The sequence below is a fragment of the Papio anubis genome, chromosome 17 (genome assembly GCF_008728515.1).
Source record: "Papio anubis isolate 15944 chromosome 17, Panubis1.0, whole genome shotgun sequence".
Lineage (NCBI taxonomy): Eukaryota > Metazoa > Chordata > Mammalia > Primates > Cercopithecidae > Papio > Papio anubis.
Window position 1 is genome coordinate 46,043,822 of NC_044992.1, and position 24,919 is coordinate 46,068,740.

Here is a 24,919-nt window from a genome sequence, read left to right on the forward strand (position 1 = left end):
CTTGTCTCAAATCTTAAGGGAAATGCTTTTTTAAATATATCATTATGCTTGCTAAGAGTTTTTCTTTCTTAAAATCATAAACGAATGTTCAGTTTTGACAAGGGCTTTTTTCCTTACTCTATTAATGTGGTAAATTTCATTACTTGGTTTTCTTTTCTTTTTTCATAACTATTCTCTTTTTTCTACTTTCCTTTTTTTTCTTTTTTTGAGTTGGAGTTTCGCTCTCGTTGCCCAGGCTGGAGTGCAAAGGCGTGATATTGGCTCACCGCAACCTCCGCCTCCCAGATTCAAGTGATTCTCCTGCCTCAGCCTCCTGAGTAGCTGGGATTACAGGCATGCACCACCACGCCCAGCTAATTTTGTATTTTTAGTAGAGATGGGGTTTCTCCATGTTGGTCAGACTGGTCTCGAACTCCCGACCTCAGGTGATCCACCCGCCTTGGCCTCCCAAAGTGCTAGGATTACAGGCATGAGCCACCGTGCCCAGCTACTTTACTTTTTAAACTTTTTTTTAGATTCAGGGTCTTGCTATGTTGACCAGGCTGGGCTTGAACTCCTGGCCTCAAGCAACCCTCCCACCTCAGACTCCCAAAGTGCTAGGATTATAGGCATGAGCCAATGCACCCAGCTATAATTTTTCATTACAAAAAATTTTCAATGTATATGAAAGGTGAAAGAACAGTACAATCAGCACACACATACCTAGTTACAACAATTGTTAACATGTTATTATTTTTGCTTTGTCTATCTACCTTTCCTTTTTTTTTTTTTTTTTTTTTTTTAAATTTTAGAGACAAGGTCTCACACACTGTTGCCCAGGCTGGAGTACAGTGGTGAAATCATAACTCACTGCAGCCTCAAACTCCTGGGTTCAAGGAGTGATCCTCTCACCCCAGCCTCCGGAGTAGCTGGGACTACAGGTGCGTGACACTGTGCCTAGCTATTTTAAAATATTTTGTAGAGACAGGGTTTCACTGTTATCCAGGCTGGCTTCAAACTCCTGGCCTGAAGCAATCACTCCTATCTCAGCCTCTCAAAAGACTGAGGTAATTGATGTGAGCCACCATGCCTGGCATCTGCGTTTATCTGTCAATCAATCATCTATCTTATATATACACATATACATATATACATTATATATATATTTGGGGATGGAGTCTTGCCTTGTCACCCAGGTTGGAGTGCAATGGCACGATCTCAGCTCACTGCAACCTCCGCCTCCTGGGTTCAAGCAATTCTCCTGCCTCAGCCTCCTGAGTAACTGGGATTATGGGCACCTGCCACCACACCTGGCTAATTTTTGTATTTTTAGTAGAGACGGGATTTCACCCTGTTGGCCAGGCTGGTCTCAAACTCCTGACCTCAGGTGATCCACCCACGTCGACCTCCCAGAATGCTGGGATTACAGGCATGAGCCACTGAGCTGGCCATATGTATATTTAAAACATTTGAAAGTGTGTGTGTGTGTGTGTGTATGTTTTTTTGAAACTATTTGAAAGTATATGTGTGTATATATATATATACACACACACACATTTTATTGTCTATTTGAGTCTTCCTTTTTATGCTTACGTTTTTATTCCCTCTTCTTTTTGATCAATTACTTTTCATCACTTCATTTTTTTCTTATTTTTCCCCCTCTACTAGTTTGGAAGCTAAATATTCTATTTCTAATCTTTTAGTGGCTGACCTAAAAATTTATTGTGCTTGCTTAACTTACCAAAACCCACAGTAAATCATTATCCTTTTACCTTCTCCCATACACCACAATGGCCTTAGAACACTTGAACACCAATCGCCCACCTTCTGACTTCTGTGCTATGGGGCTGTGTATTTTATTCTGTCTTGGTTTTTTCCATCAAGGTTTCATCATGCACAGACAAAGGAGGAGCTCAGTCCTCGTGGCAGCCGCTCTCCTCATGAAAACTGGGGCCCTGCTCAGTCCTTTCCACTCCCTCTTGGTAAGGATGTATGTCCCCACCCTTTTCTTGATGAATGTGAGGACCAGATCTCCCGTGGATATTTTGAACTGCTCTGTGGGCAAGTTGCTCACTTGTTTCAGGTGAAGCCCACACTTCTCAGATCATGCCCCGCAGGAACCTGCTGTGCCTGGTGCAATGCCTGCCAGGGGGCTGTGCTTTGTCTTGTTCGCCCTCTTGGTCATCTTATGACCCTTGCTGAGGCCCACAGTCCGGAGTACCAAGCCACGGCTGGGCCTACACTGTGGCCCTGGGGGTCCAGATGGCAGTGGACAACCTCTTGTTAGCTTCTTAGATGTTAGCTGTAGATTTTGTTTAGTTTTATGTAGTCAGTAGCAGATCAGATAAAATACAGAGTTCACATGTGATTCACTCCTTCCTTTATCTCATTCCTTCCATCTGAGATTATGTTCCTTCTGCCTGAAATAAATACTTTGGAGTTTCCTTTTCTTAGGGTCTTTGGTAGCAAATGATTTTAGGTTTTATTTGTTTGATATTCCTCCTCCTCCTCTCCTCCTCTTCCTCCTTCTTCTCCCTTGTTCTTTTTTTTTTTTTTTTTTTTTGAGACGGAGTCTCGCGCTGTGTCACCCAGGCTGGAGTGCAGTGGCGCGATCTCGGCTCACTGCAAGCTCCGCCTCCCAGGTTCAGGCCATTCTCCTGCCTCAGCCTCCCGAGTAGCTGGGACTACAGGCGCCCGCCACCACGCCCGGCTAGTTTTTTGTATTTTTAGTAGAGACGGGGTTTCACCATGTTAGCCAGGATGGTCTCGATCTCCTGACCTCGTGATCCGCCCGCCTCGGCCTCCCAAAGTGCTGGGATTACAGGCTTGAGCCACCGCGCCCGGCCTCCCTTGTTCTTTATAGATACTTTATGTGGGTATAGAGTTCTAGGTTGATGGTAATTTCCTCAGCACATTGAAGGTATTATTCCATCATCATCTTACTTTTATTGTTGCTCTTGAGAAATCAGCTGTCAGTCGAATTTTTGCAGGCTGAAGTTTTCTGACTCTTTTCTCTGTTTTTTTTTTTTCTTTCTTTCTTTTTTCTTTTTTTTGAGACAGAGTTTTGCTCTTGTTGCCCAGGCTGGAGTGCAATGGCATGAATCTTGGCTCACTGCAACCTCTGCCTCCTGGGTTCAAGCAATTCTTCTGCTTCAGCCTCCCAGGCAGCTGGGATTACAGGCACCTGCCACCACACCCAGCTAATTTTTTGTATTTTTAGTAGAGATGGGATTTTGCCATGTTGTGCAGGCTGGTCTCGAACTCCTGACCTCAAGCAATCTACCTGCCTCAGCCTCCCAAAGTGTTGGGATTATAGGTGTGAGCCACTGCGCCCAGCCTCTTTTTTCTGTTTCTAAGATCTAGTCTCTGTCTTCAGTGCTCTGCAGTTTTCTTATAGTGTGTTGAAATGTAGATTTCCTTTTATTTCTGTTAAGAAGTTATTGAGGTTCTTGAATCTGGGTATCTTTTTATTTTCCATTTATTTTCTTTCTTTCCCTTCCTCTCTCTCTTTCTCCCTTCCTTCTCCCCTTCCCTCCCCTGCCCTCCCCTTTCTTTTTCTTTTTTTTTTGACAGGGCCTTGCTCTATTACCTAGGCTGTAGTGCAGTGGTACACTCACAACTCACTGCAACCTCCACCTCCAGGCCTCAAGCAATCCTCCTGCCTCAGCCTCCTGAGTAGCTGGGACTACAGGCATGCACCACTACACTTGGCTAATTTTTGTGTTTTTGCAGACACTAGGTCTCACTATGTTGCCTAGGCTGGTCTCAAACTCCTGGCCTCAAGCAATCCTCCTGCCTTGGCCTCCCAAAGTGCTGGGATTACAGGTGTGAGCCCATAATCCCAGCAGTGGGATTACAGATAAAGTGCCCGGCTCATTTTCCATTTCTTTTTATCACTATGCTGTCATCTGCATCATTTCTTTGGCTCTGTCTTCTCTGTTTTTTTCACCCCTTCTTCCTCTGAACTGCCTTCTCTTTTCAGTTGTGTCTCACCTGCTATTAAATCTGTCCACTGAATTTTAAATTTTTATTAGTACATTTTTCATCTCCAGAATTCTATTTATTGTTTTAAAAACTGCTTGGTCATGAGGCCGGGTGCAGTGGCTCACGCCTGTAATCCTAGCACTTTGGGAGGCCGAAGCGGGCGGATCATGAGGTCAGGAGATCAAGACCATTCTGGCTAACACAGTGAAACCCCATCTCTACTAAAAATACAAAAAATTAGCCTGGTGTGGTGGCAGGTGCCTGTAGTCCCAGCTACTCGGGAGGCTGAGGCAGGAGAATGGCATGAACCTGGGAGGCGGAGCTTGCAGTGAGCTGAGATTGCGCCACTGCACTCCAGCCTGGGTGACAGAGTGAGACTCCATCTCAAAAAACAAACAAACAACAACAAAAAAAACTTGTTTAGTAATTTGTATATTATTTTATTATTAATTCAATCTTTCTTTCTTTTTTTTTTTTTTTTGAGATGGAGTCTTGCTCTGTCACCCAGGCTGGAGTGCAGTGGCACCATCTGGGCTCACTGCAACCTCCACAGTCCCAGGATCAAGTGATTCTCCTGCCTCAGCCTCCTGAGTAGCTGGAACTACAGGTGCGCGCCACCACGCCCAGCTAATTTTTGTATTTTTAGTAGAGACAGAGTTTCACCATGTTGGCCAGGATGCTCTCGATCTCTTGACCTCATGATCTGCCCACCTTGACCTCCCAAAGTGTTGGGATTACAGGTGTGAGCCGCCACACCTGGCTCCATTTTTATTTCTTAAAAGCTCTGAAATAGTAATTTTATGTCATGTTTCTGATAATTTCTAAATCTACAGTCTTTGTAGGTCTGATTCTGCTGTCTATATTCTTCTTTTGCTCATGGTGCCTAGTTTGTTTCGGTTTTGTGATTTTTGATTCTGTGCTTATATTTCTTAAAACTTTATATGTGGGAATTTTTTGAGGCCTGAGATAAAGGTGAATTCTTCTAGAGAGAATTGTATTTGCTTCTTCTAGCGCTTTAGATACTTAGGCCCACTTTATTTTATTTATTTATTTATTTTTGAGATGGAGTTTCACTTTTGTCACCCAGGCTAGAGTGCAAATGGTGCGATCTCAGTTCACTGCAACCTCCATCTCTCGGGTTTAAGCGATTCTCCTGCCTCAGCCTCCTGAGTAGCTGGAATTACAGGTGCCTGACACCAAGCCCAGCTAATTTTTGCATTTTTAGTAGAGATGGGGTTTCGCCATGTTGGCCAGGTTGGTCTCAAATTGCTGACATCAGGTGATCCACTTGCCAGGTGATCCACTTGCCTCGGCCTCCCAAAGTGCTGGGATTATAGGCCTGAGCCACACCTGACCTTTAGGACCACTTTAAATTAAATTTTCTGCTGGAGGCTTTTCAGATGATTCGACCTTGTGAAACTAAGCTGCACATTGTTAGGACTAGCTTTTATATATTTTTCAGGAGTTCTTTTTCACTTTTTTTTTTTTTTTTTTGTGAGATGGAGTCTTCCTCTGTTGCCCAGGCTGGAATGCAGTGACACAATCTCAGCTCACTGCAAGCTCCAACTCCCGGGTTCATGCCATTCTCCTGCCTCAACCTCCCAAGTAGCTGGGGCTACAGGCACCTGCCACTATGCCTGGCTAATTTTTTGTGTTTTTGTAGAGACGGGGGTTTCTTTTTTTTTTCTTTTTTTTTTTTTTGGAGACAGAGTCTCGCTCAGTCACCCAGGCTGGAGTGCAGTGGCCAGATCTCGGCTCACTGCAAGCTCCGCCTCCCGGGTTTACGCCATTCTCCTGCCTCGGCCTCCCGAGGTGCTGGGATTACAGGCTTGAGCCACCGCGCCCGGCCTTTGAGACGGGGGTTTCATTGTGTTAGCCAGGATGGTCTCGATCTCCCGACCTCATGATCCGCCCGCCTTGGCCTCCCAAAGTGCTGGGATTGCAGGTGTGAGCCACTGCGCCTGGCCCTTTTTCACTTTTATGTAGTACCAAGAACCAAGGCCATTTTGGCTATAACCCCTCCAGGCGGAGTGGTCAGATTTATTTCTAGTTTAGCCTAACAGTAAGGGTATAGCTTTAGGGTCTCACCTATATGAGAGAATATCCAATTAGAATCTCCATCTTGGGCAGACCTTGAGTTCTGTCTTCTGTCCCTGGAGCTCCTTAAGGCCTTGAAAACTGAAAGCTAACTGGTTTGGCAATTGCTTTGTTTATCTCTCTGGGTATCTGTTGTCACATGGTTTGGCTGAATATTCCTTACTTTCATTCATTTATTTAGAAGAAGATATTTTTAGTATTTGATCCAGAATTTTTAGTTGTTTTCAGCAGGAGGATCAGTTAGGGCGCCTGGGTCAATTACACCATCTGAGGGGGACGTCTGGTTCCCCCTCACTTATTTTTCAGTAATATCCTTAAAGTTTCTTTAGAAAATTCTCAGGTCTATATGTGCATTGGTTCCCAAACCTTTGTACATATTTTTATATTATTGTTTTCTTTCAATACCATGTCCTTTAAGTATGACACATACACAGTGAATTTTAGCATGTGAAACTGATATATATTTGGCTGATGAAGAATTACATAATGTTAGGCAGAGAAAAAGATTTCAAGGGCAGCTGAGGTCTGCAATGTTCATGAAGTTTTGGATTTTTCTTTTTTTTTGTGCCTCTTGTTTTCTCTTATGTTTTAAACTTTAATTTTGAAATACTCTTAAATAGCCCTGTTTATTTTCCTCGTTAACATTTCTGGTAAACAGAACGTTTTAATGTTTATCAAAGGAACGTTTTTAAGGACAGCGTGATCACATTGGATGGTCTCCATTTTCAGCAAGTCTGGCTTTGAAGCACATAACAGAAACATTTTGAACATCTGATTCTCCACATTTCACCAGAGACTAGGCTTTATTTTCTGTGAATGCACCAATTATGGCAGCAAGAGTCAAGAAAACACAGCAAAGAGGAGAGAAGAGGAACTCAACCCCCTCCCTTCCATTTCTCAGCTTGAAAGGGCTTTTCTTTTTCTCAGTTTTTTCTATTTCCTAAAGCCTTCTCTGACCAGCCTAGGGGAAGCCATCTTCCCTCCCCCGAAAGCAAATGAGATTCTGCTCTTCTCACTCTCAGTAGCATCCTCCCACGGGACCCCCTCAAGCTCTATGTCTTCTCCTATATCACTTTCTCTCTCCTGCCTCTCTGGCCTCTCCTCACCTCCTTTGCTTTTTTTTATTTTTGCCATTAAAAAAAATTTTTTTTTGAAAGAGTCTTGCTCTGTTGCCCAGGCTGGAGTGCAGCGGCATCATCTCGGCTTACTGCAACCTCCGCCTCTCGGGTTCAAGCGATTCTTGTGACTCAGCCACCCAAGCAGCTGGGATTACAGGAGCGTGCCACCACGTCCAGCTAATTTTTGTATTTGTATTTGTGTTTATTTAATTTGTTTATTTATTTTCAGATGGAGTCTTGCTCTGTCACTCACGCTGGGGTGCAGTGGCATAATCTCAGCTCACTGCAGCCTCTGCCTCCTGGGTTCAAGTGATTCTCCTGCCTCAGCCTCCTGAGCAGCTGAGACTACAGGCACATGCCACTACACCTGGCTAATTTTATTTTTTGTAGAGATGAGGTTTTGCCATCCTGCCCATGCTGGTCTCAAACTCCTGGGCTCAAGTGATCCTCCTGCCTTGGCCTCCCAAAGTGCTGGGATTATAGGTGTGAGCCACCGTGCCTGGCTTCTTTCACCTTCTTAAAGGCCAGTGCTCCTCCAGGCTGTATGAGAGGCCCTTTTCTCTTCTCCTTCCAAACACTCATCTCCACCAGTGGCTCATGTTGGTGACTTATGCTGATGACTCACAAAGATTATCTCTAGGTCAGCCTCCTCAGGAGCTCCAGACCTCTGTCTCCAACTGCCTACTGGACACCTCCACCTGGATGTCCCATAGGCTTCTCAACCCAATGTGTCCTGAGCTTATTTGCTACCCAACTCCCCATCCTCACTAATATCTGCTTTTCTTCCTGCTTCTGTTCAAGTCAGAACCTGGGAATCATCCTAGATCCTTCCTTTCCTTATTTCCTCATCTCATTCTTCCTCTAAGGCTGACCAGTTCTTTCTTCATAGACGGATACTCATTATCCGTTTCATTACAAATGCCACTGCCCCTTCCAGGCCTTCCCCTTTTCTGCCCAGGCCACTGTATTTGCATTTTAACTGGTCTCCCTGCCTCGGGTAACATTCTTCTCTAATCCATCCTCTGTACTACCTCCAGGGGACTTCCAGAGTGACTGTTCTAGAATGCAAATCTGATGATATCTTTCCCTTGATCAAAACGCCTCACTGGTTGAAAAGGAAGGAATTAGAATTTTTCAGGGTGGCTGCCATGTTCCTCCCACCCCTATCTTGGCACACTCCTCTCCTGTACCCAGCCACACCTACCCCGTGTTCCAGCGGAGTGAGTTGCTCACAGTTCCCAAAGGCCCCAGGCTCTTGCACACAGACCTCTTTTGCTGGGAGTGGACTTCCTCTTGCTGCCGCCCACTTAGCCAGGTCATTTCGGCTTTTCCTTCCACGCTCAGCCCAAACATCACCTCCTCTGGAAAGCCTCCTTTGAATCCCGCTCCTCTCCCTTCCCCGGTCTGAAAAAGTGCCCTCCTCTGAGCACATTATGTTTTGGGGCATTTTTGCCAGTAGAAGGAAGCTCAGTCTCCTGGGCTTTGAGCTCCTTGAGGGGAGGAGCCTCTACCAGTCCCTTCTGGGCTCTCAGGCACCTCACATGATGCTGACACAACAGGTACTTGACCCCAAGTAGTTCTGTGGATGAGCAAGGTGATCTTGGGTAAATCATTTAACCTCCTTACATTTTAGTAGATATAAATGTACTCTACCTCCCACCGGATTCAATAAGATAGAGTGTATAAAAATACTTTGGAGACTGCATTTCATTGCTTTTCAAATGTAAGGACTTCTTATTACCATAGATGTGCAGCTTCAATTAGTGTGCTTTAGAAAAATGTACTGTGTTCATTTCCCCCTCCTTCTCCGGGGCCTTCTCCGCTCCACCAAATGCCCTCTGCCTCCTTCCTTTTCCATCTGGCTGTTTTCTTCTTTTCCACCTACAAATCCGTTCTCAGCTCACCCATTCTAAAAACAAGTCTTCCTCCCATCCCTCCTCCCCCTCGAGCCACAGTCCTTCCTTTCTTCCCCCCATTGCTGCCAAAGCCCTTCAAAGAGTGTTTTACTGGCGGCTTCCGGATCTCACCACCCACTTCTTTCTTCATCGGCACAATCTGGATCCGCCCTCAGCATGTCACAGTCAGTGGATCCTCTGAGAATTCCTGTGACCTCCTGTTGCTGCTGGATTGCAGGCTCTTCTCGGGCTTGACCTCGGAAGCATCTGGCCCTGCTGAAATGCTCCTCCTTGGCCATAGGGATCCTGAACTTTCCCCATTTTCCTTTTCTCTCTCCAACAGTTGCTTGTTCTCTTCCTGTAAGTGTTGGCATCCTTGAGACTCTTGCCCTTTGGCCTCTTGTTTTCTCTCCTCCCTGCTTCGTGATCTCACCCACTCCCAGGACTGCCATCAGGCCCTCTTTGCAGATGTCTTCCCAGACTGCTGTTTAGCACTGATCTCCTGAGCTGTTGCTTCATGTGTCCAGCTACTGGCTAGACAGATACATTTGATGGTCCTGCTGGCGCCTGAAACTCAAAATGTCCAAAATGAAAATCATCCATGGCTGGGCACCATGGCACATGCCTGTAATCCCGGCACTCTGAGAGGCTAAGGCAGGCAGATCACTTGGGGCCAGGAGTTCAAGACCAGCCTGGCCCACGTGGTGAAACCTCATCTGTACTAAAAATACAAAAAAATTAGCTGGGCGTGGTGATGCATGCCTGTAGTCCCAGCTACTCAGGAGGCTGAGGCACGAGAATTGCTTGAACCCAAGAGGTGGAGGCTGCAGTGAGCCAAGATCATGCCATGGCACTCCAGCCTGGTCAAGAGTGAGACTCCATCTCAAAAAAAAAAAAAAAAGGAAAATCATCCTCATATTGCCTTTCCCACCGACCCACTTCAGTTCCCATTTGTCTTATTTATATTAATGGTGTCCTCATTCTCCCAATCATCTAGATTCCTTGCTCTTGATTTCCTCCCACATCAAGTCACTTGCCAAATCCTATAGATCCTCTTACAGAAGTATCTGTGGTTTCCCCACCTTGGTGTTTGGAGTGCCCTACAGAAAGGCCTTCATTACCTCTATCTAAACCATCTCCATAGCCTTACACGTTTGACTTTCATAATTTTTTTCTACTTCCTTCTCTTCCTTCACCCTCCTCCCTCTTTTTCTCTCTCTCCCTTCCTTTTCTCTCTTTCTCTCTCCTTTTCAATAAATATTTATTGAGCACCTACTATGTGCCAGGCACTGGAAAAATAAAAAGTTAATGCAGTTCAGTCCCATTCCCAAGATTTTGAAAGCCAGCAGAGTGCTTATTTCAAGAGCCCCACATTCCAGTGGCGGCCTTAGAGAAGTAAACCACAATCGCAATAGGGTGCAATTGCACTTAGGGCCTTCCAGCTGATCTCCTCGCCCCCATTTCTTCCTCCTTCCCAATCATGGTGTTATTAATCTGTGTTAGATTAATACTCCTCAGGTCTTGTGACAATTCCGCCAGTCCCCTTCATTGGCTGTCCATTGCTATGTGTAAGTCCTCAGTATGTTTTTATGGGTTTTTAAAAATTTCCCCAACCTGCTTCTCTACATGCATCTCCAGGGTTCTCCTCTCCTGCCCTCTACCACCCAGCCTTCACTGGGAATTCTCTGAAAATGCCTTGTTCCTACTCCTGTGCCTTTCTTCTTTTAATTCCCTCCCCCATCACTCTGGCTGTAAAAATTCTAGTTATCGCCGGGTGCGGTGGCTCATGCCTGTAATCCCAGCACTTTGGGAGGCCGAGTTGGGCCGATCACTTGAGGTCAGGAGTTTGAGATCAGCCTGACCAACATGGTGAAACCTCATCTCTACTAAAAATACAAAAATTAGCTGGGCATCGTGGCACACGCCTGTAATCCCAGCTACTGGGTAGGCTGAGGAAGGAGAATGGCTTGAACCTGAGGGGTGGAGGTTGCAGTGAGCCGAGATTGCGCCACTGCACTCCAGCCTGGGTGACAGAGCGAGACTCCATCTAAAAAAAAAAAAAAAAAAATCCTAACCATGGGTTTATTTTGAGCCCTGACTCCAGCAGGTATAACTCTTCCCTCTAGCAGTGCTTCCAACCCCCTCGGCATTCTCACTGTGGCACAAAACGAATGATTCAACCAGCAAACCATCTGCTGGAGTCACAGAGAGCTGTAGCAACTCCCAGCTTTGTGGGGTTAACAAGCAAACCCTGAGAGCCATCTCTATCAGCAACAAGGGTCTCGTGTTAGGGGCAGACATCCCTGAGCAGTCAGGGGAAACCTGGCACTTATCCAAGAGCACAAATAGGACCAAAGCCCCCCACACGCCAAAGGCCCATCACCAGCATCACCGCGAGGAGGCACTGCAGAGTAGAACCCATCGTGTGGCCTCTAGAGTCCATAGTACATGGCTGGGTAGAGCAAACTGCCCACAGTTCTGGGGCATATTCTACATCTCACATCCCACCAGCTCCTCCCCTATGCTTTCCTGATTTTCTCATCACACGTTGATGCTACTGCTTTTTAGTATTGCCCCTCATGACATCTGCTGTGGTATTTGGTATCTTTTGCCTAGGAGATCTACTTTTTTTTTTTTTTTTAATTTTCTTAGATGGAGCCTCTGTCTGTTGCCCAGGCTGGAGTGCAGTGGCGTGATCTCGACTCACTGCAGCCTCTGCCTTCTGGGTTCCAGTGATTCTCCTGCCTCCACCTCCCAGGTGGCTGGGATTACGGTCGTGCGCCACCATGCCCAGCTAATTTTTGTATTTTTACTAGAGACGGGGTTTCACCATGTTGGCCAGGCTGGACTCTAACTCCTGACCTCAGGTGATCTGCCTGCTTCAGCCTCCCAAAATGCTGGGACTACAGGCGTGAGTCACCGCCCCCAGCCAAGATCCACTTCTTTGTGTACTTTCATTTTTAGGAGACAGAATCTAGATCTGTCACCCAGGCTGGAGTGCAGTGGCATGATCACAGCTCACTGCAACCTCAACCTCCCCAGTTCAAGCTCTGCCTCAGCCTTCCTAGTAGCTAGGACTACAGGTGCATGCCACCATGCCCAGCTAGTTTTTAACATTCTTTTTGGTAGAGATGAGGTCTCACTATGTTGCCCAGACTGGTCTTGAACTCCTGGGCTCAAGCGAGCCTCCTGCCTCAGCCTCCCAAAGTGCTAAGATTACAGGCTTGAGCCACCGCACCTGGCTCTTTGTGTACTTTGTCTCATCCACCCTAACAACTAAACTCCCAAGCTTGTTAGGACAATGATCACAAGCCCTGGGGCATGGGAGAAGGAGATTACTAAGTATCCGTGGACTCCAATGCAGGGAGGTTTCTTCCATGGCAGGATAGGGCAGGAACCAGAGCCTAGTCTTGGTACTTTCCAGGGTGACTCTCAGGGTGGCTTACACACACGCACACACTCACACACACTCTCTCTCTGTCTAAGAAATGCTGTTAATTGATAGGTTTAGCCTCTGAAGGGAGTATCTTCTCTTCCATAATATTCCAGCACAGAATGGAATTTTGAACCAAATGGGAATCTGAACTACAAGAATCTAATCAAAATTTTAAAACCTGAGTGTTAGGTTCTTGGCACATCTGAAAGCACCTAGCTTAATGTCTGAGATGTAGGTATGTTCAGTAAATTTGGATCTTATCACACACACACACACACACACACACACACACACACACACAGCGAACCATGTAACAGGTTCTGAGACAGCACAGCCGGTTACATCTGGTTTCCAGCAGGTCTTTTTCTTTCCTTCTTTCTTTCTTTCCTTCCCTCTCTCCCTCCCTCCCTCCATCCCTCCCTCCTTCCTTCTTTCTTTTCCTTTTCTTTTCTTTTCTGTTCTGTTCTGTTCTTTTCTTTTTGACAGAGTTTCGCCCTTGTTGCCCAGGCTGGAGTGCAATGGCACGATCGCAGCTCACTGCAACCTCTGCCTCCCGGGTTCAAGCAATTCTCTTGCCTCAACCTCCCGAGTAGCTGGAATTACAGGCATGCACTGCCACGCCTGGCTAATTTTGTATTTTTAGTAGAGATGGGGTTTCTCCATGTTGGTCAGGCTGGTCTTGAACTCCCGACCTCAGGTGATCTGCCCGCCTTAAGTGCTGGGATTACAAGCGTGAGCAGGTTTTCTTTATGGATCCATTGATGTTACTTAGGGGTAACATGTAGAAAACTTGTTCCACGGGGCAAGGTGAGCAGATCCTTGTGATTAAGGGGCTGCCCAATGGGCATTCCTGGACTCGGCAGACAATGACTATGTCCCCCGCAATGTTATGCTAAAATGCCACAAGACATTCAAAGAAATGCTTTCTTCCTATGGGGGCAATGCAAATATTGCCATTTTCCTGTTTCAAAGAACAACAGGACATTTTCTTGGTAATCTCTCACCAAAAGTTATTATTTTGAGGGGGTTAAGAATGTCTTTATCTTTTAGAGATATATGTTGAACTATTTATGGGTGAAATGACATGATATCTAATGTTCATTAAAAATGACTTAATTGACCATGCAAGGTGGCTCATGCCTATGATCCCAGCACTTTGGGAGGCCAAGGCAGGTGGATCACCTGAGGTCAGGAGTTTGAGACCAGCCTGGTCAACATGGTGAAACCTTGTCTCTACTAAAAAAAAGTACAAAAAGTAGGCTGGGCGCGGTGGCTTATGCCTGTAATCCCAGCACTTAGGCAGGCTGAGGAGGGCGGGTCACCTGAGGTCAGGAGTTTGAGACCAGCCTGGCTAACATGGTGAAACCCTGTCTCTGCTAAAAATACAAAAATTAGCCAGGTGTGGTTGTGGGCACCTATAATCCCAGCTATTCTGCAGGCCAAGGCAGGAGAATTGCTTGAACCCAGGAGGCAGAGGTTGCAGTGAGCAGAGATCACCTCATTGCACTCCAGCCTTGGCAACAAAAGTGAAACTCCGTCTCAAAAAAAAAGAAAAAAAAAATTAGGGAAAAGGAGGAGATGCAACAAGAGTGGCCCTGTGTTGATGGTTATTGTAACTTGGTGGCAGATATGTGGTGATTCATGGTACTAGTTTGTGGAACTTTTGTGTATATTAGAAATTTGCCATAACAGAATTTTTTTTTGTTGTTAGAGCACAGAGTTTAGAGCAGAACAGCCCTGGGTTCAAATTCCCTCTGGGTTCAAATTCCTACTATGTTTTGTCTGGGCGACCTTCCTATTTAAGTCTTCTGAACCCTGTTTCCACATCTGGAAAATGCTCATAAGAATAATTCTTAGCTCACAAATTTGTTGCAAGTATACAAAGCACTTAAGGCATAGCCTGGAACATGATTGGCAATCAATAATCCTATGATAGCTTTATTTGAGCCTAACCATGCTAGCTATATAAACTGTACCAGCTATGGTTTGAATGTCCCCTCCAAAACTCATGTTGAAATTTAATTGCCATTGTGATGGTTCTAAGAGGTAGGATTATTAAGAGGTGATTAGGTCATGAGGACTCCACCCTTATGAATAGGTTAATGTTGCTACTGCAGAAGTGGGTTTGCTATCGAGAGGGTGGGTTGTTATAAATGCGAATTTGGCCCTCTCTTGCTTGCCTCTTCTTGTGCTCTCTTGCCCATCTGCCTTTCACTATGGGATGAAGCTGCGCAAAGGACCTCACCAGATGCTGGTGCCATGCTCTTGGACTTCCCAGCCTCCAGAACTGTGAGCTAAGTACATATTTATTCCTAATAAATTTCCCGGCATGTGGTATTCTGTTATAGTAGTATAAAACAGATGAAGACACCAACTTTTGGGATCAACCTGCAATCATGGTTACTGGCAGAAGGCTGGACTGAGGTACAAGTACAAATTATATACTTCAGACTCTTTACTGAAACTCCTGGAGGGCATTTATTTTATTATTATTACCTTATTTATTTTTTAGAGACAGGATCTCACTCTGTCACCCAGGCTGGAAGGCAGTGGCACAATCATGGTTCATTACAGCCTCAACCTTCTGGGCTCAAGTGATCCTTCTGACTTAGCCTCTCAAGTAGCTGGGACTTCAAGTGCATGCCACCATGCCCAGCTAATTTTTAGTTTTTGCACAGATGGCAGGGGGTCTCTCTATGTTGCTCAGGCAGGTCTTGAACTCCTGGCCTCAAGCAATTCTCTTATCTTGGCCTCCTAGTGCTGGTGTTATAGGTGTTTTGAGCCACCATGCCTGGCCTCTTTTATTATTTTTCAATGTGGAAAGTAGAGATGAGAGAGGACGGGGCAATAGTGGGGTTTGTTCCTGGGTTCACAGCTCTGCTGTCACTGTGAGGGAGCTACAGAGGTGGGGAGGGGCAGACCAGTAAAGCAGATACCTGAAATACAATGTCATTTGCAGGTCCAGCCTCTTGTTTTCCATCCTGGACATTCTTCCATTAGCAGGCAGCCAACACTTCCCAGGCTGTCCTGGGACTCGGGGTTCTGTCTACCTGGGCACAGTTTCAGGCTCCAGCTGGCAAGGCAGCCCCATCACTCTGCAGAGGAGCATGTGCTGGAATAGGAGACAGTGAGATCACAGGAACTCATTAGCATCCCATATTCATTTTCTTTTCCTTTCTAGGCCTTCTCCCCAACCCTCCATCCCACACCCACCTCAGTCATTTTTTTTTTTTCCTTAGATTAGCTGGGGGAATCTGTCAAAGCCAGTTCAGGAGCTTGCCTTTTCTGGTGTCTTTTCTAAAGCTACAGCATTCAGCCCTCATCAGATGGGAACCTATCAGCTCAGCAGGCAGATAATTATTCTTTCAAGGGTGGGAGGCCCTACCATGAATAGAAATTCAGGCATTTCTGCAGCTGAGGCCCCAAAGCCCCATCATGGAAGCAGTGTATACACAGCAGACAAGCTTTACCTGGGCAAGTCTGCAGGAAGTGCTGGTCAGTGGAGGTGGGAGGAGTGAGATACAGGATGGATTCATGTTCCCTTCACCATGAAGCAGTGTGGAACCTGCTGGACCCACTCCTGAAGTCTCTCTTTAGGGACTAGTGCAAGCCAGCCCAGTTTTGGTCTGGGTGAACAGTGCCATCTCCTCTGTGAGGATCCAGAACTCAAGATCAGATATTAGAATGCACAGATTTCTCCTCATTTGATGGAGGAAAATTCTAATAACCAGCTGCCAACAGTAGAGCATGCTGCCAGAAAGGTAATGAGCTCCCTGTTGTTGGAAGTATTCAAGTAGATGCTGGCTGGCCACCTTCCAAGGATATTGCAAAAAGAAGACCTGACATGAGTGAGAGTTTGCCTCTTATGTCCTCCAAAGTCTCTTGTTGGTTCTCATGGTGTAAAGGGTGAACTTGGAGTCACCATAGGCCCAGGGTTCAAGTCCTGGCTGTACAGCTATCTGGCTAGATGGCCTTGGGCAAGACACTTAATTTCTTTATTAAATGATATAGGTATATTTTATTTTTCTGATATGGGCGATAATTGTAAAAAAAACAATTCACTGGCTGGGCGCGGTGGCTCAAGCCTGTAATCCCAGCACTTTGGGAGGCCGAGGCGGGTGGATCACGAGGTCAGGAGATCAAGACCATTCTGGCTAACATGGTGAAACCCCATCTCTACTGAAAATACAAAAAAATTAGCTGGGTGTGGTGGCGGGTGCCTGTAGTCCCAGCTACTCGGGAGGCTGAGGCAGGAGAATGGCATGAACCCAGAGGTGGAGCTTGCAGTGAGCCCAGATCGCACCACTGCACTCCAGTCTGGGTGACAGAGAAAAAACACCAAAAAAAACCCAGTTTATTATGGACACTTTCTATCCTAATATGTATAGTTTTAATGTATCTTTTTTAATTTTTAATTTTTGTGGGTACATTTTAAAATTTTGTGTGTATATATATACAGTAGGTGTATACATCATGTACATGAGATATTTTGATATAGGTATATAATGTGTGATAATCACATCAGGGTAAATGGGATGTCCATCACCTCAAGCATTTATTCTTTGTGTTACAAATAACCCAATTACACTCTTTTAGTTATTTTATTTTTTTATTTTTTGAGACAGGATCTTTCTCTGTCACCCAGGCTAGAGGGCAGCTATGTGATCACGGCTCACTGCAGCCTTGACCTTGCTCAAGCAATCCTCTTACCTCAGCCTCCAGAGTACCTAGGACCACAGGCGCCAATCACCATATCTGGCTAATTTTTGTATTTTTTGTACAGATGAGGTTTCACCATGATGCCCAGGCTGGTCTTGAACTCCCGGATTCAAGCAATCCTCCTGCCTTGGCCTCCCAAAGTGCTGGGATTACAGGTATGAGCCATCGTGCCCAGTCTTCTGTAATTATTTTAAAACATACAGTTAAATTATTATTGACTATAAGTCATCCTGTTGTGCTACCAAATAAAGATCTTATTCATACTTTAACTATTTTTTGTACCCATTAATTATCTCTGATAGGGATAGGAGGCAGGGAAATTCTGGGCAGAAGAGGGCAGGTCCCTGGTGAGGGACCCATCCTCAAGCCTGGAACTGTGGCCCTAAGTGAGAACATGCATTCCTGTTTTCCTGCTCAAATGTTGCCTTTTATAAAACCACTCATGGCCCGCCCTGCCCCCATCCTCTGTCCATAAACACCCCAGGCTCTGCCAGCAAAGAAGAGGAGAAGAGGAGAAGAAGCGGGATGTCTGAGACTATGGTTGGACGTTAGAGAGAAGCAGCTTGACTTCAGAGGGATGGCTTGACAACATTGCTTCGGAGAGGAGTGCGGTGGGGGATGGCTGGACTCCGGGGAAGGTTATCTTCCCACTCCATCCCCATTTCAGCTCCCCTTCCCACTGAGAGCCACTTTCATTGGCAATAAAATCCCCCGAACTTACCATCTCCAATTTGTTTGTGTGACCTCATTCCTCCTGGATGCCGGACAGGAACTCAGGTGCGTCACACTGACCCTCCACCGAGCTGTTAACACTTAAGCCGTCCGTGGATGACTAAGCTAAAAGAGCGCTGACTGTAACTCTTTCTGGGGTTTCAGGGGTCATGGGCATCTCCCTAGACGCTACCGTGGTACTGCACAGAGCTTTGCTTCTGCTGGCACCCAAAAGTGCTCACCCTGGCTCCTGCACTCGCTCACCTGTGCTTCCCCTCCTGCAAGGGGTGGAACAAAGCAGGACTGAGCCAGTGGAGTCTGTCCTTGCTGGCACCGGTACCCTAGTGGCCGGCTAGTTCTAGTGCCCGTGCACTCCAGTTCCCATCAGTGAAGGGGTCGGGGAAATTTCCTGCTTCATCCTCACTTCCCACCCACCCCTGCCTGCCCTTCCCTGCCTCTGGTAACCCTCTGGCTACTTTTTATCTCCATGAGTTCAATTGTTTTAAAATTTTTAGATCCCACAAATAAGCGTGAACTGTAAAGTTTGTCTTTCCTGGCTTATTTCACTTATCCTTTTTAATAGTTATGTGCCTAAGTCCTTTAAACCAGTGGTCCCCAACCTTTTTAGCACCAGGAACTGATTTTGTGGAAGACAATTCTTCCAAGAACTGGATTGCTGGGGATGGCTTTGGGATGAAACTGTTCCACCTCAGATCATCAGGCATTAGATTCTCATAAGGAGTGTGCAATCTAGATCCCTGGCATGCATAGTTCACAATAGGGTTTGTGCTCCTATAAGAATCCAATGCTGCCACTGATCTGACAGGATGCGGACCTCAGGTGGTAACGCTCTGTTGGCTGCCACTCACCTCCTGCTGTGTGGCTCAGTTCCTAACAGGCCGTGAACTGGTGCAGGTCTGTGGGCCAGCAGTTGGTGATCTCTGCTTTAAACCATGGCTTCCTCACCTGTAAAATGGAATAATAATGAAATTGTGAAGACTACATAAATATTAAATAATGAAACACATAACATGCTTAGCATTTAGTTAAGCATCTAAAACATGTTGATAGGCTGGGTGCGGTGGCTCACGCCTGTAATCCCAGCACTTTGGGAGGCCGACGCGGGCGGATCAGCTGAGGTTAGGAATTCAAGACCAGCCTGGCCAACATGGTGAAACCTCACCTCTACCACAAAATACAAAAATTAACCAGGCCTGGTGGTACATGCCTGTAATCCCAGCTACTCAGGAGGCTGAGGCAGGAGAATCGCTTGAACCTGGGAGGTGGAGGTTGCCATGAGCTGAGATCGCATCACTGTATTCCAGCCCGGGTGACCGAGTGAGACCCTGCCTTGAAAAAAAAAAAAAAGACAAAAAAAACAAAAACGTGATTGATCATTATTTGAAACCAGCTCTGTCTCATAGAAATATGATGTAAGTTTCAGATGTAATTTAAAATTTTTTTGTAGCCACACTAAAAAAGTAACAAACAATAAACAAGTGAAATTATTATTATTATTTTTTGAGGCAGAGTCTTGCTCTGTCACCCAGGCTGGAGTGCGGTGGCGCAATCTCGGCTCACTGCAACCTCCGCCTCCCAGGTTCAAGCGATTCTCCTGCCTCAGCCTCCTGAGTAACTGGGATTACAGGCATGAGCCACCCCAACTGGCTAATTTCCTGTATTTTTAGTAGAGATGGGATTTCACCATGTTGGCCAGGCTGGTCTTGAACTCCTGACCTCAGGTGATCCGCCTGCCTCAGCCTCCCAAACTGTTGAGATTACAGGTTTGAGCCGCTGTGCCCCACCAAATGAATTTTAATAATTTACTTAACCCAACATACTCAAAACATTATTTTAACATGTAATCAGTGTAAAAATTAATGAGATATGTTTACAATCTTATTTTTGTACCAAGTTTTAAAACTCTGTTGTGTTTTTTGCACTTACAGCACATCTCAGTTTAGACTGGCCACGTGTTAGGTGCTCAGTGGTCACATGTGGCTAGCAGCTACCATATTGAACAGTGCAGCACTAAATCTTCCATCTTCGCTTTCCTTTGATTTACTGTAACTCTGACAGCGTAGTCTGTGTGGTGTTATGATATATATTGGTTTTCATCTATGGTTCTGAAACTGCCATTGCAAAATTATAACTGAGACAGTGAAAGCAATCTGACCTAACCAACTCCATCTTGCTTCTAACCTCCAAGCTGTCCATGTTCAAACCTAAGAATAGGCCAAACTAACTTTGGGAGGAGCTTAAATTTATAGTTTGACTTTGAAACAAAGATGATTAACAGCTCATTCCCCTTAACAAACCCCCTTCTTGCCTCTGGACTAGACTGCCTTTGTAAGACGAACGAATTAGCCGAAAGATTAGAAATTATTGTTTAGGAGTCAGGCAGCTGGAGGCTACAAGATTCTGACCCTCCCCAAATTGCTCCTGGGGATAACATCACTATTGTTAAGACCTAAGATCAGATATATTGCAGATTCTGCACTTGATGGATCAGCTGGCATCACCCAGATCAATAAACTGGCTCATGTGATCTTGTGGACCCCACCCAGGAACTGACTATGGAAGAGGACAGCTTTAACTCCCTATGATTTCATCTCCGACCCAACAAGTCAGCACTTCCAACTCACTGGCCCCTCCACCCACCAAATTATCCTTAAAAACTCTGATCCCTGAATGCTCGTGGAGACTGATTTGAGAAATAATAAAACTCTGGTCTCCCACACAGCCGGCTCTGCGTGAATTACTTTCCCTATTGCAGTACCAGTCTTGACTAACGGGCTCAGTCTAGGCAGCAGGCAAGGTGAACTCGTTGGGCTGTTCCTGGCTCATACTCCCAGAGCCTTTCTTACAGTCTTGCTAGAACGTTAGAACGTTGGGTGTGTTAGGCCTCAGGGGCAGGCCTCTGACCTTCTCCTGCCCTCCTTTCACTTGAATGTTCCCCTAATTTCATGACTGTGAGTCTGAAGACCACACCCTGGGGGAAGGAAGGCTGACATCATGAGGCTTCTATAAAAACCCAAGAGGCCAGGCTTGGTGGCTCAGCCTCTAATCAGCATTTTGGGAGGCCAAGGCAGGTGGATTGCTTAAGGCCAGGAGTTTGAGACCAGCCTGGGCAACATGGAAAAACTCCATTTCTATGGAAAATACAAAAAAGCAACTGGGCCTGGTGGTGCACGCCTGTAGTCCCAGCCACTCAGGAGGGCTTGAGCCTGGGAGGTAGAAGTTGCAGTGAGCCGAGATTGCGCCACTACACTGAAGCCTGGATGACAGAGCAAGACCTTGTCTCAAAAACAAAACAAAACAAGCCCCAAGAGGACAGGGCCCAGTGAGCTTCTGGATTTCTGGATCGCTGAACACTGGAGCTTCCTGGAGGGTGGTGGGCCCAGGGAGGGCGTGGAAGCTCTGCACCCCTTCCCCCACACCTCACCCTACATGTCTCTTAGATGGGATACTTCCCTCCACCCCCTTCACAAGTGGGAACTGAGTGGCTTGTTGCACTCAGCCTGTCACTGGCCACTCCTTATGGGAGGGAAAGTGTGAGTGAATGAGTGTGAAGGGGACTAATGCTGGAACAGGCCATTCGCTCCTCTCTGCCTGGAGCAGGCTCTGTGCAGGCCCCGCACAGCGTCCAAGCATGTTACAAACAATGCTCTTTCAGTCCTGCCATCCAGGGGTGGCCAAGTGCCAACCAGCTCAGTGGAGGGTCAGAGTGGGAGCCCCTGCCCTCTTGGCACCCAGATTCTTGTCCAGCATCCAGGAAGAATAAGGTCACATGAACTGTTTGAAAAGTGATGAATGGCCGGGCGCAGTCGCTCATGCCTGTAATGCTAGCACTTTGGGAGGCCGAGGTGGGCAGATCACTTGAGGTTAGGAGTTTGAGACCAGCCTGGCCAACATGGTGAAAACTCGCCTCTACTAAAAATACAAAAATTAGCCAGGTGTGGTGGCGTGCGCCTGTAGTCCTAGCTACTCTGGAGGCTGAGGCACAAGAATTGCTTGAACCCGGGAGGCGGAGGTTGCAGTGGGCCGAGATCGTGCCATTACATTCCAGCCTGGGAGACAGAGTGAGACTCCATCTCAAAAAAGAAAAAAAAAAAAAAGGTGATGAATGAGGAAGAGTTTATCGAGCAGTGGGTGACTCTCAGTGGAAAGGAAGGCTGGAAAGGGGATGGGAAGGCGATCTTTCCCTGAAGCCTGGCCATCTCCAGCTGGGCCCCTTTCGGAAGCTGCACCATCTGAAGTTAGCTGCATCTATCCGTAGTCTCCGACGCTCAGGTGCTTCTCTGCTTACAGCTCAGCTAGCTTGTGTCTTGATGCTCAGCCGCTTGTGTGGCTCTGCCACCTGAAGTATTTTATGGGAACAGGATAGGGCAGGGCAGGCCAAAAAAGGCAACATTTGGGTGGAAAAATGGGGTCAGCTGTTTTCATCTAGGGCCATGGTTCCAGGCTTAAGGGTGGAGTTTAGTTGGGAGCCCAGCCCTTCTGTATCATCTTCATCTGTATCCTTTGTAATATACCTTCTAATAAACCAGTAAATTTAAGTGTCTCCCTGAGTTCTGTGAACTGATCCAGCAAATTAATTGAACTTGAAAAGGGGTCATGGGAAGCCTAACTTGAAGCCTGTTGGTCAGAAGTTCTGGAGACCTGGACTTGCGACTGGTGTGGGAGTGGGGCAGTCTTGGACACTGAACCCCCAGCCTGTGGGATCTGACACTATCTCCATGTACATAGTGTCAGAACTGAATTAGAGGACACCCAGCTGCTGTCCGGTCCTTGGTATGTGGAGGCAAACCTCCACACATGTGGTCACAGAAGCCTTCTCTGTTGATTGTTGTGGTGTGGAGTAGAGGAAAAACACAGTTAGAGAGAGTTTGAGCTGGGAACAGTGGATATAACCTAATCTACATCATGACACCACAGCCTGCTTACCCATGGATTAGGTTCGTGTGGTTCATTGCTTTCATGTGATTTCTTTCTTTCTTTCTTTCTTTCTTTTTTTTTTTTGAGATGGAGTCTCACTCTCTTGCCCAGGCTGGAGTACACTGGCATGATCTTGGCTCACTGCAACCTCTGCCTCCAGGGTTCAAGTGATTCTCCTGCCTCAGCCTCCCAAGTAGCTGGGATTACAGGGGCCCACAACCATGCGTAGCTAATTTTTGTATTTTTAGTAGAGATGAGGTTTCACCATGTTGGTCAGGCTGGTCTCGAACTCCTGACCTCAGGTGATCCACCCGCCTCGGTCTCCCAAAGGGCTGGGGTTACAGGCGTGAGCCACCACACCTGCCTCATGTGATTTCATCTTGCCTCACTAACTCCACAGTAGGTACTGTAAATGCCACTAGTTCTTGTTTTCTGTATTTCCAAAACTACTTTCCTGGGCCCAGGATAGGTGCCCAAGAAGCGCGTTTGGACTGACATCCTTGGGAATCCAACAGTGCGTAAAGATAACCACTTCCTTTCCACCTGCTGATGTGGAGCACATATGAGGTGCTAAGCACCGCCTGCACCAGGCGAGCCATTCCATAAATGTTAGCTCTTATTGTTCTGTTATTGGTGGTGGGCAGAGTTGAAGTTCTGATGAGATCTTCTCAGAAGGGTTACACTGCAGGGGGGCCTGGGAAAATCATTCAGTGCTCTGAGCTTCAGTTTACTTCATCCTTGAAATGGGATGTGAATTCCCACCTTGCCAACCTTAAAGAACTATTAGGACGGTGCAAAAGTAATTGTGGTTTTTGCCATTAAAAGCATTAGCAAAACTGCATTACTTTTGTATCACCATGCCCAGCTCATTTTTTGTATTTATTATTATTATTTTTTTCCGAGACGGAATTTCGCTCTTGTTGACCAAGCTGGAGTGCAGTGATGCGATCTCGGCTTACTGTAACCTCTGCCTCCAGGGTTCAAGTGATTCTCCTGCCTCAGCCTCCCGAGTAGCTGGGATTACAGGCACCTGCCAACACACCTGGCTAGTTTTTTTTTTGTATTTTTAGTAGAGACGGGGTTTCACCATGTTGGCCAGGCTGGTCTCGAACTCCTGACCTCAGGTGATCCACCCACCTCGGCCTCCCAAAGTGCTGGGATTCCAGGTGTCAGTCACCGCAGCCAGCCTAATTTTTTTGTGTTTTAATATGATGATCAGATGAGATATTCTGAGAAAGTGTTTGGAAAACTAAGGGGATCCATCAATCTAAAGTATCATTAAACTTTCACTGAGCTCAGCATCGTACTTGGGCTTGGGCGGGGGAGAGACAGCAGTGGGTGCCGGGACGACCCCATCTCTGTGTGCACTCTGCTTGCCCTGCCTTTAAGCCTTGAACATGTGAAAGTGTCCTGAAAGCTATAAAGCCCTATCCAAGGGATCCTTTTATGATGAGCAGGGGTGGAGGCGGGAGTGGGAGTATCATCTACGCCAGACTGACGAGGAGCTTTGTTTTACTAGAGTGCAGGAAATATAACTGGTGCAAGAGACCTGCTTTCATTCAGGTTCTTGTAATTGCTGGTTGTCAAATCCACACAGTTGCTAGAAAAGAAGAAACCAAGATGGAAGTAACAGAAACCACAGAGATGGTTATGTCTTTTAATAATCAGACCCAAGGAGGAGAACCGAGAGAAATCTTGAAGGAAAACTGCAGGAGCTTGTCTGCTTCTCTAAGGTCTCAAAGGCAGAACTACTTCCTCAAAGGCCTTTTGGTAAATCACCATAAACAAAGGAAAGCAGAAATTCCTTTAAGCTTTTTGGTGCTTGATTCTAATCCACCCTGAGCCATGGTCCCAGGCCTCCTACGCTCCTTGCTCCTCGGATGTTTGTATGACAGAAAGTTATTTTCCCCAGAAACTGACAATCTGGATTGCAAAGACCAGGCCAGGAGGGAAGTTATTCCAGAAACACTTGCAGTGTCTGGCACTTTGCTCTGCATTTCCTCATTTTGTGGTGTTTGTTTATGCAGTGGAACTGCCTATGA

General features: G+C 46.3%; 1 long non-coding RNA gene across 1 annotated transcript; it reads left to right on the forward strand.

The window, feature by feature from the left end:
- The first annotated feature begins 17,340 nt into the window (after positions 1-17,340).
- On the forward strand, positions 17,341-17,956 carry LOC110741547. Its single transcript, XR_002517870.1, has 2 exons — positions 17,341-17,383; positions 17,713-17,956. It is a non-coding gene; the product is annotated as an uncharacterized LOC110741547 (long non-coding RNA).
- The last annotated feature ends 6,963 nt before the right edge of the window (positions 17,957-24,919 follow it).